This window comes from Diceros bicornis, chromosome 33 (assembly GCF_020826845.1).
Source record: "Diceros bicornis minor isolate mBicDic1 chromosome 33, mDicBic1.mat.cur, whole genome shotgun sequence".
NCBI lineage: Eukaryota > Metazoa > Chordata > Mammalia > Perissodactyla > Rhinocerotidae > Diceros > Diceros bicornis.
In genome coordinates, this window is record NC_080772.1 from 38,766,623 (window position 1) to 38,775,385 (window position 8,763).

Here is an 8,763-nt window from a genome sequence, read left to right on the forward strand (position 1 = left end):
GTGAATAATGCTACAATGAACATATCAGCTTCATTGGATAGATTCCCAGTAGTGGGATAGCTGGATTTTTTGAGGAATCTCCATACTGTTTTCCATAGAGGCTGTACTGGTTGCATTCCCACCAGCAGTAAATGAGGGTTCCCATTTCTCCACATCCTCTCCAATATTTGTTGTTTTTTGTCTTGGTGATTATAGCCATTTTAACAGGTGTAAAGTGATATCTTAGTGTAGTCTTTTTTTTTTTTTTGGTGAGAAAGATCAGCCCTGAGCTAACATCCATGCCAATCCTCCTCCTTTTTTTCCCCCTTTTTCTCCCCAAAGCCCCAGTAGATAGTTGTATGTCATAGTTGCACATCCTTCTACTTGCTGTATGTGGGACGCTGCTTCAGCATGACTGGACAAGCAGTGGGTTGGTGCATGTCCGGGATCCGAACCCGGGCCGTCAGTAGTGGAGCACGCGAACTTAACTGCTAAGCCACGGGGCCTGCCCCATTAGTGTAGTTTTGATTTACGTTTCCCTGATGATTAGTGATGTTGACCATCTTTTCATACTCCTGTTGGCCATCTATATAAAAAATATGGAACGCCTCACGAATTTGCGGGTCATCCTTGTGCAGGGGCCCTGCTAATCTTCTCTGTATCGTTTCAGTTTTAGTATATGTGCTGCTGAAGCGAGAATTGCGTGGGTTTTTTAAATAATATATTTTCATATCAGTCAACAAAGAGAACTAGGGAAGATAATTCTCCCTAAAAGAACATGGGGAAAGAATGGAAGAGAAAGGTGTAAGAACGATTTGACGTGTGTGACCACTAAAGGGAGTGGTAAGATGAGCAATGAGAATGAAGAAAGGAAAGAAGTAATGATGTAAGTAAATATCACTCAAAATAGGAGAAGGATCTAAGCAGAGTTCTCCGGAAGTTCTCCCTTCATCTCCTGGAAATTCACCATCCTACATATAGCCCCCAACTATACCCTTTAATATAACCAAAGGTTTTGCAACTCTCCACCCTGTGGTCTGGCCCTTCCCGTTTTTCATTAATATCCACTAGAGTTGTTCGCTACCAGTGGCTCTCAAAGTTTTCTGATTATGCTCCATATACATTCATCTCATGTCCACAAAAATCTGCCAAGAAAGAAAACAATATCAGAACACTTAGGTCATCACTGGGATAGCTAAGAGAATTCATCCTTGTGCCTTTCATTTCCACGGAGTTTTTCAGACTCTGGGTGATGATCAAAAGAGATAATTCAGACCAGTTGAAGTAGACATCATGGGGAAACATGGGCCAGCTTGAAGGAAGAAGTCCTGTGGGGCAGTTGCTGCCCATTGGCCCCCACTCCGACAACCAGATCCATTTTCTGCTCCACCACCCTGCTCTCAGCCACAGGATGTTGCCTTTTATGGACTTTATCACCCAGGCTTCTTTACCCTCTGGCTTCCATTTAGGTTTGGCTAAAAGAGTTACCAGCAGGAAAATTGGAAGATAGAAGAAGAAAGACTGGGGCCGGCCCCGCGGCTTAGCAGTTAAGTGCGTGTGCTCCGCTACTGGCGGCCCAGTTCGGATCCTGGGTGCGCACCAACGCACCGCATCTCCGGCCATGCTGAGGAGGCACCCCACATACAGCAACTAGAAGGATGTGCAACTATGACATACAACTATCTACTGGGGCTTTGGGGGAAAAAAGGAGGAAGATTGTCGATAGATGTTAGCTCAGAGCCGGTCTTCCTCAGCAAAAAGAGGAGGATTGGCATGGATGTTAGCTCAGGGCTGATCTTACTCACAAAAAAAAAGAAGAAGAAGAAGAAGAAAGACTGATCAGGCATTTCTGCCCCTCTCCTTCCTGCTTTGCTACTCAACTGCCTGCACTTGATGGTCTAGCTCCCATCACAGCAGCCATTCCTCCCTGGCTCCAAGCTCTCTCTTGGTTCCAGCCACACATCCTCTCCTCTTGCACCTTCAAGCCTATGAACATTATGGCTTCCCCTGTAGCCTGTCCCTGATACTTCAGTAGTCTTTGATCATTCACTTAACTCCACCCACACCACAGTGATTGTTCTGCTCACTAACTTCTCCTTAAACTCATCAACCATGCCTTCTTTTTGCTATCAGGACCCTGGCACAGCCTGGAGACAGTCCTACATTGCACATCACACCCCTCTCCTATAGGAGCTCTGGGGAGTCAGAGAATTAGTCCCTCTGGAGGGGTAGAGCTGGGAAGGACCACTCTATAAACATCACCACACCATCTTCCACTGACCAGGATCCATCTAGCTGAGAAATTTGTAAAAAATGATTGTAAATACCACTGAAACCTGTCTTATGTGTCATGAACAAGGAAGATGATATTGCTACTAAAATACAATGTGATATCAGTGGATATTTAAAATAAACAAATACAAATATTACTCATAATCTTTACCTCCCCAAAATGTTAAAGAAATACTTCCTTTATGGTCATTCTATGACAGTTCCCTGTTTATTTCTTTCTTGTAATATTACAAGCTATAGAAGATTTCTCGTTTGTTTTTGTTTCCTTGATTATTTGTTTATGCCTATCTCTGTTACTGCACAGAAGCTACATGAGGGCCCACGAGACCCCATGCACTCTTTGTCGTTTATCCCCAGTATCAGAGCAGAGTGCCCAGCACAGAGAAGTCGCTCAATAAACAATTTGTGAGTCAATTATTGAAAATAGGTTTTCTTAGCTACGTATTAAACACTAAGCACTGTAATAAGAGCTCTTACAGATCTCATAGCCGAGGAGATAAAACAAAAAGTAAACAACTGCAGTAAGTTGTGATAAAAGCTATGTACTAGGCAACAAATTAAGATCTTTTCATTAATTACACATTGTCTCCACCCTCCAGTGAGTCGTGTATTACTATTATTCCCATTTACAGAAGAAGGAATATTTTCAGAGAAGATAAGTAACTTCCCAATTTCATACAGCTTAGTAAGTAGAAAATTTAGGACCTAAGCCTATATCTGTTTTATACCTCCCTATTCTATATTTTATGGACGCTCTGATTATTCATTCATTGATTGATTCAATTAATATATTGAATGCTTATTTTATACCATATATACCGTTCTAGGCACTAGGCAGATTGCAGTAAACAAAGAAGAAAAAGGCTCCTCCTTGACTGAGCTAACATTCAAAGTTGCAAAGATAAACAGCAAAAAGAAATCAATAAGATACATAATAACATGCTTGAGTCATCATTTTTTGAATAAAATTAAAGCAGAGTAAGGGGATGGAAATACTGAGGAGGTTGCTATTTTAAATTGGGTGGCCAAACAGACCGCTCAGAGCTTGGCAGTTGCTAGCCCATTTAATGCCTTTGAGCACCTTAGAAAAGGCTCACCATCCTCCACGCACACACAGCCTTTCCTGGGCTGTGTGGATCTGCTTCTACGGCAATTGTCCCAGTTCATCCTTTCATATTCTCATGTTTGGTTTACTGCAAGAGTTTTATGACTTGTCTGTGTACCTCTCCTGCCCTCTGCTACCAAATTAATCTGAATTAATCTGGCCTAGCAGACCAAGCAGAGGCTGGACTTCAATCTCATCCAGGCAGCTTTGTACAGGAGTCAACTCAATGCAGTGGCCTATTTGAGGAGGAAATGTTTGACCAAAAGCCTGAAGAAAATGAGGGACCAAGCCATGAGGACAAATAGTGGGAAGAGCAAGACTAGGGGATATGTGACGTGTTGCAGCAGAGCAAGATCAGGGTAGTGGGGTGAGGAGGAAAGTGGTAGGAAAGGGGGCTGGAGAGGTGGCCCTTCTAAGTCTGGTAAGGACTTTGCATTTTATCCTAAGGGTAAGGGAAAGCCATGAGAGTAGGAAGTTATGGATTCTCTCTCTCAACAGAAAAAAATCCTTCACAAAAAGAGGTAAGATTTAACTTGAAGGTATGAGAATGAGTTGGAGTTGCAACAATGAATCTGCATTGTTGGATGACATGGGCAGAAACAAAAATAGTTAGACCACCTAATCCTCGCTACTGAAAATGTCTAGCATAGACCAACAACATCTGCGTCACCAGAGAGGTCGTTAGCAATGCAGAATCTCTGGCTTTTATCCAGATCTACTGAATTATAATCTGCATTTTAACCAAGATTCCCAGATGAATTGTAAGCATGACAAGGGATAGGGGGTGAGGGCCGGCCCCGTGGCTTAGCGGTTAAGTGTGTGCGCTCCGCTGCTGGCGGCCCAGGTTCGGATCCCGGGCACGCACCGATGCACCACTTCTCCGGCCATGCTGAGGCTGCATCCCACATACATCAACTAGAAGGTTGTGCGGCTATGACATACAACTATCTACTGGGGCTTTGGGGGGAAAAAAAATAAATAAAATCTTTAAAAAGAAAAAAAAGGGATGGGGGTGAGAGGGTAGAAATGATAAGTGGTCCAGCATTGTTAGGTTCCAGGCCTTAGGTAAGAGTGGGTACAGAGACTCAAGAGGCTGGACAGGTGGGCTGGACTCATTGGGAAGGACTTGAGTATCATGATTAAGAGTCTGGAACATTCTAACAAGAGAAAACATTCCCAGATCCCCACAGCACACTAACTGCCTTACAGTGACTGAGTACCACCAACTGTGAAATTCAATATTAAAAAACAAATAGAGAAATTTTTTGCGTTATTGTCTGTAAAATCAAGTGAGTTAAAAATACTGATAGAAATGTGTGTTGTTTTTTCTTTAAAGGAGGCCACATTATCTTCTACTTGAGATAAAAACTATTATCTGGTTATATATGGATAGTCATCCCATGTTAGGTTCTATCCATTCTTCAGAAGCCCTGAAATATGCTGAACAAAATGAGAAACAAAATAGCCCTTGTACATGTACATCAGTGAGTTGTTTATTCTTTTCATTTCTCATGTTCCAGAGGCCAAGTTAAATTGCAAATGTGTTCTTTCTAGGAATGTGAATGTGATCAATTACAGGGCTTTCCCCCATCTTTGTTTTGGCACACATGGTGTCCCATCTTTTCTTACTTCTTATTAAACATAATAAATAGGAATATTCAGAATTCACTACAAAGAGAAAGGGTCAGAATATCAGAGAAATTGATAAATCCAGAAAATGACTTGAATATTAATTTTACTAAAATGTTTCACAAGATAATCTTTATTTTTCCTTGTTTCTTTAATCTTTTCCTTTTCTTGTTATTTCAGCAAGCTTGGATCTCAGGAAGCATCAGGATGGACAAACAGGGATGGGATTACCCAAGGGCTTGGGAGATGCACGGAAGAAAGGCATGAAATGAAGGACACCATATGCAGTAGAAAAAAATAGGGAGATTCAGTCATATCCCATTGGCTTCAGAAAGAGCTGACTCCGAGAACTTGGCAAAAGTTCAGTGCACTGGGACAGAAGTTCCCTAGGGGAAGAGTTGAGAGCTGAAGGTAGAGAGGTAATCAGGATCCAGACCAGGAAGGGTCTTATACACATGATGAGGAGTCCGTGCTTCATCTTGGCCTCTGAGAGACATTCTCATCCACACTTTTATCTCCTCTTCTACCACTTCCATCCAAATCGTGATCCAGTCTCATCTGCAATAGCCTCCTAAATGACTGTATCACTTTCATTTTTGCCCTATTCTGAGGCCCCCGACTCTAATCCATTCCTTGCAGAGTAACTAGTGAGTAAATCCAGTCACTTCTCTGCTAAGAATCCTTCAAAGACTTCCCAGTACACTACAGATGAAATGCAAATTCCTTTCTACTTGATCCAAAAATCTATGTACTGGGGCCACTGTCCCTCGTGCTTACACAGTGGTCTTCTATGGTTCCTCCAATGTGTCAAGTTGTTTTCTATCTCAGGGCATTTACACCAAACATTCTTTCTGCTGGAATGTTTCTCTACCCTCTATTCTACCCCAAGATTGCTAGTTCCCTTTCATTCTTTGGGTTTTGGCCAACGTAACATCTCATGAGAGATCTTTCCTGGTTGTCCCATCTAAAGTAACCACTGTCTCAACTTTCTTTCTATAATATCATCCTATTTATTTTCTTCATACTGTAAGTGAGCATAAGTGAGGCCATCTTGTTACACTAAATGGCCACAACCCCTCCTCTCTGTGACTACTCACTGTGCTGCATGTACTCCAAAAAATTCACATGCTCTCCTGATTTATGGCCTCTGCTTACATATGTACTCCCCAATAGCTTGATAAATTAAAAACTTTGTTCTATGAGTTTTTCTCCAGGAACAAGCTCACCACAGGTGGGAAACACACCTACAAGATATCCATCACAGCTGACAGAAGAATGGATCAGTTTGATGCCTGGGGCCCACCATGCCTGGAGACAAACATCTCTGGACTCCTTCCTTAATGCCCATTTTCCCTATGTAACTGCCTCAAGATTCTGTAATCTTTGAAGATGGGTCTTTGAGACTTTAGTCACCTGTCTTCCAATCTGCCGGCTAATTTAATTAAACTTCATTTCTTGATCTCTAACTCATGATTAATTGGCTCAAATCATGATGAGCAGAGCAAGCCCATTGCTCTCTATCAATACGTCTTAGCCCCATCCAAACTATCTGTTTATCCATTTGTTTACTTGCTTATGATCTGTCTCCCTGTATTAGTTTTCTATTGCTGTAGAACAAACTTAGCAGCTTAAAATAACACACATTTGTCATCTCACAGTTTCTGTTGGTCAGGAGTCCAGGCAGGCTTAGCTCCATCCTCTGCAAGGCTGCAGTTAAGGATGTCAGCCAGGACTGAGGTCACACTTGGAAGCTTGACTGGAGAAAGTTTCACTTCCAAGCTCACTTAGGGTGTTGGCAGAATTTATTTCCTTGTAACTGTAAGACTGAAGGGCTTCGGCTTCTTGCTGTCAACTGGAGACTGCTCCTTGCCACATGAGCCTCCTAACATGGTCTCTTACTTCTTCAAAGCCAGTAAGAGAGAAAGTCTCTAGAATAACTCTTCTAGCAAGATGGAGTTTTATATAACATAACATGATCGCAAGAGTACCATCCCATCATCTTTGCCATATTCCATTGGCTAGTAACAAGTGACAGGTCTCACTCACACTCAATTGGAGGGGATTATACAAAGGTGAGAACACCAGGAGGTGGGAATAATGGGGACCATCTTAAAGTCTGTCCTCCACAGTCTGCTTCTGGCACCCAATGATTTAAATCTCCCTCCCAAGTTCCTGTTATAGCATCCTAACATAACATGAGTTCAAAGTCCAAAATCTCCTCATTTAAATCAAGTCCAGGTGAGGGTGATAGCCTTGAGTGTAATCCATGAAGTACAGCTCTTGAGACACAATTCCTCTCCATCCGTGGACCAGTGAAAATAAAGAGCAAGTTCTCTGCCCCCGATACTCTTCCACTAGAATCTTTGTTCTGTGAATGTGGAGACTAAGCCAATCTCGTTCACTGCTTAATCTCTCAATGAACACTATATCTAACTCATAGTAGATGCTTAATAAATACTGCTGAATAATGAATGTATAATTGAAACCTCAGCAAGCACACGGAGCATGATCCCGAGGTTTGATAAGAACCCAGACCCAGAGAATGATGTTCAAGGCTGAGAAGCAAGTAATTAGAACTAGAAAATAAAAGTTTGAAACAAAGATACGTAGGAAGGAAGAAAAAGAAAAAAAGAAAGAAAAAAAAAGTGAACAGAACCGGAGTATGTGATCAGAGCAAGACCAATAACAACGAGAACGCCACTGACCCAGGTACTTATCTTATTTCATTAATCCATTTAATGAATATTTATAAGGACCTATTATAATGCTAAAAATTGTGGTACCAGTGCTACAATAATGAATAAGAACTTAAACCCCTGGCTTCAAAGAATTTACAGTCTAGTGGGAGAGACCCAATACAAGATGATAAATACTAAAATGAATAAACAGATGGTTAGTGAAAACATATGGGAAAATAACTACCCTTGTGTGAGGGAGTAACAGGGAAATTGTCCCAGGGGCTATGACCTCTAAATGTAGTCTTGAAGATTACATGAGAGTTAACTCAACAACAGCTCCCTGGATTATGCTGGGAAGGGGAAGGAAAGCTGATATTCCAGAAAGAGAAGAAAAATGTGTGTTAAAATGGAAAGACAGCATGACACATTCAGGAAACTAAAAGAAGGGCTGGAGTGTAGAGTTAGATGAAGAGAAGTGCTGAAAAGTGAGGGTGGACGCTTGATAAAAGGGGATCATAACATGGAATTTGGACTCTATTTTGAGGACAATGGAGAGCCATTAAATAATTTCAAACAAGGAAATAAAAAAATCAAATTTATGCTTTAGAAAGATCACTCTGACTTCAACGTGGAAAATCAACTGGAGTGGGACAGACATAAAGACAGAGAGACTAGCTAGGAGGCTGTGCTGGAATCTAAGTAAGAAATGGGGGAGGCTAGAAAGGTAGAGGCGAAGAGCACAGAGGGAAGAGTTGAGCAACATTGGGGCACTAAATAAATAGGAGGAGTTAGGGATTGGTTGAATGGGGTGGGAGATGGGGTGGTGAGAGGAAGAGGAGATATAGAGGAGTCCATTATCTGTTTTTGAAAACTGGGTGGATAGTTGTACCATTTGCTGAGGTAGCAAAAAAAATAAAAGAAGAGGCTGGGGGCTGGATTGGATGGAGGTAAGCCAGGCTGGAATATTTTCATTTTGAAGTGATATCCATCCAGCTATATGGCTCTAGAGCTCAAGAGAGAGATTTGATCCAGGGTTCCTGAAATTTTCCTAGTTGAAGGGAAGAGATTCTCCACAGAGTC

At 41.8% G+C, this 8,763-nt stretch overlaps 1 non-coding gene across 1 annotated transcript; it reads right to left on the reverse strand.

Annotated features, from left to right (window-relative positions):
* Positions 1-572: 572 nt before the first annotated feature.
* Positions 573-675, reverse strand: LOC131396692 (U6 spliceosomal RNA). Its single transcript, XR_009216622.1, has one exon. It is a non-coding gene; the product is annotated as a U6 spliceosomal RNA (small nuclear RNA).
* Positions 676-8,763: the final 8,088 nt, after the last annotated feature.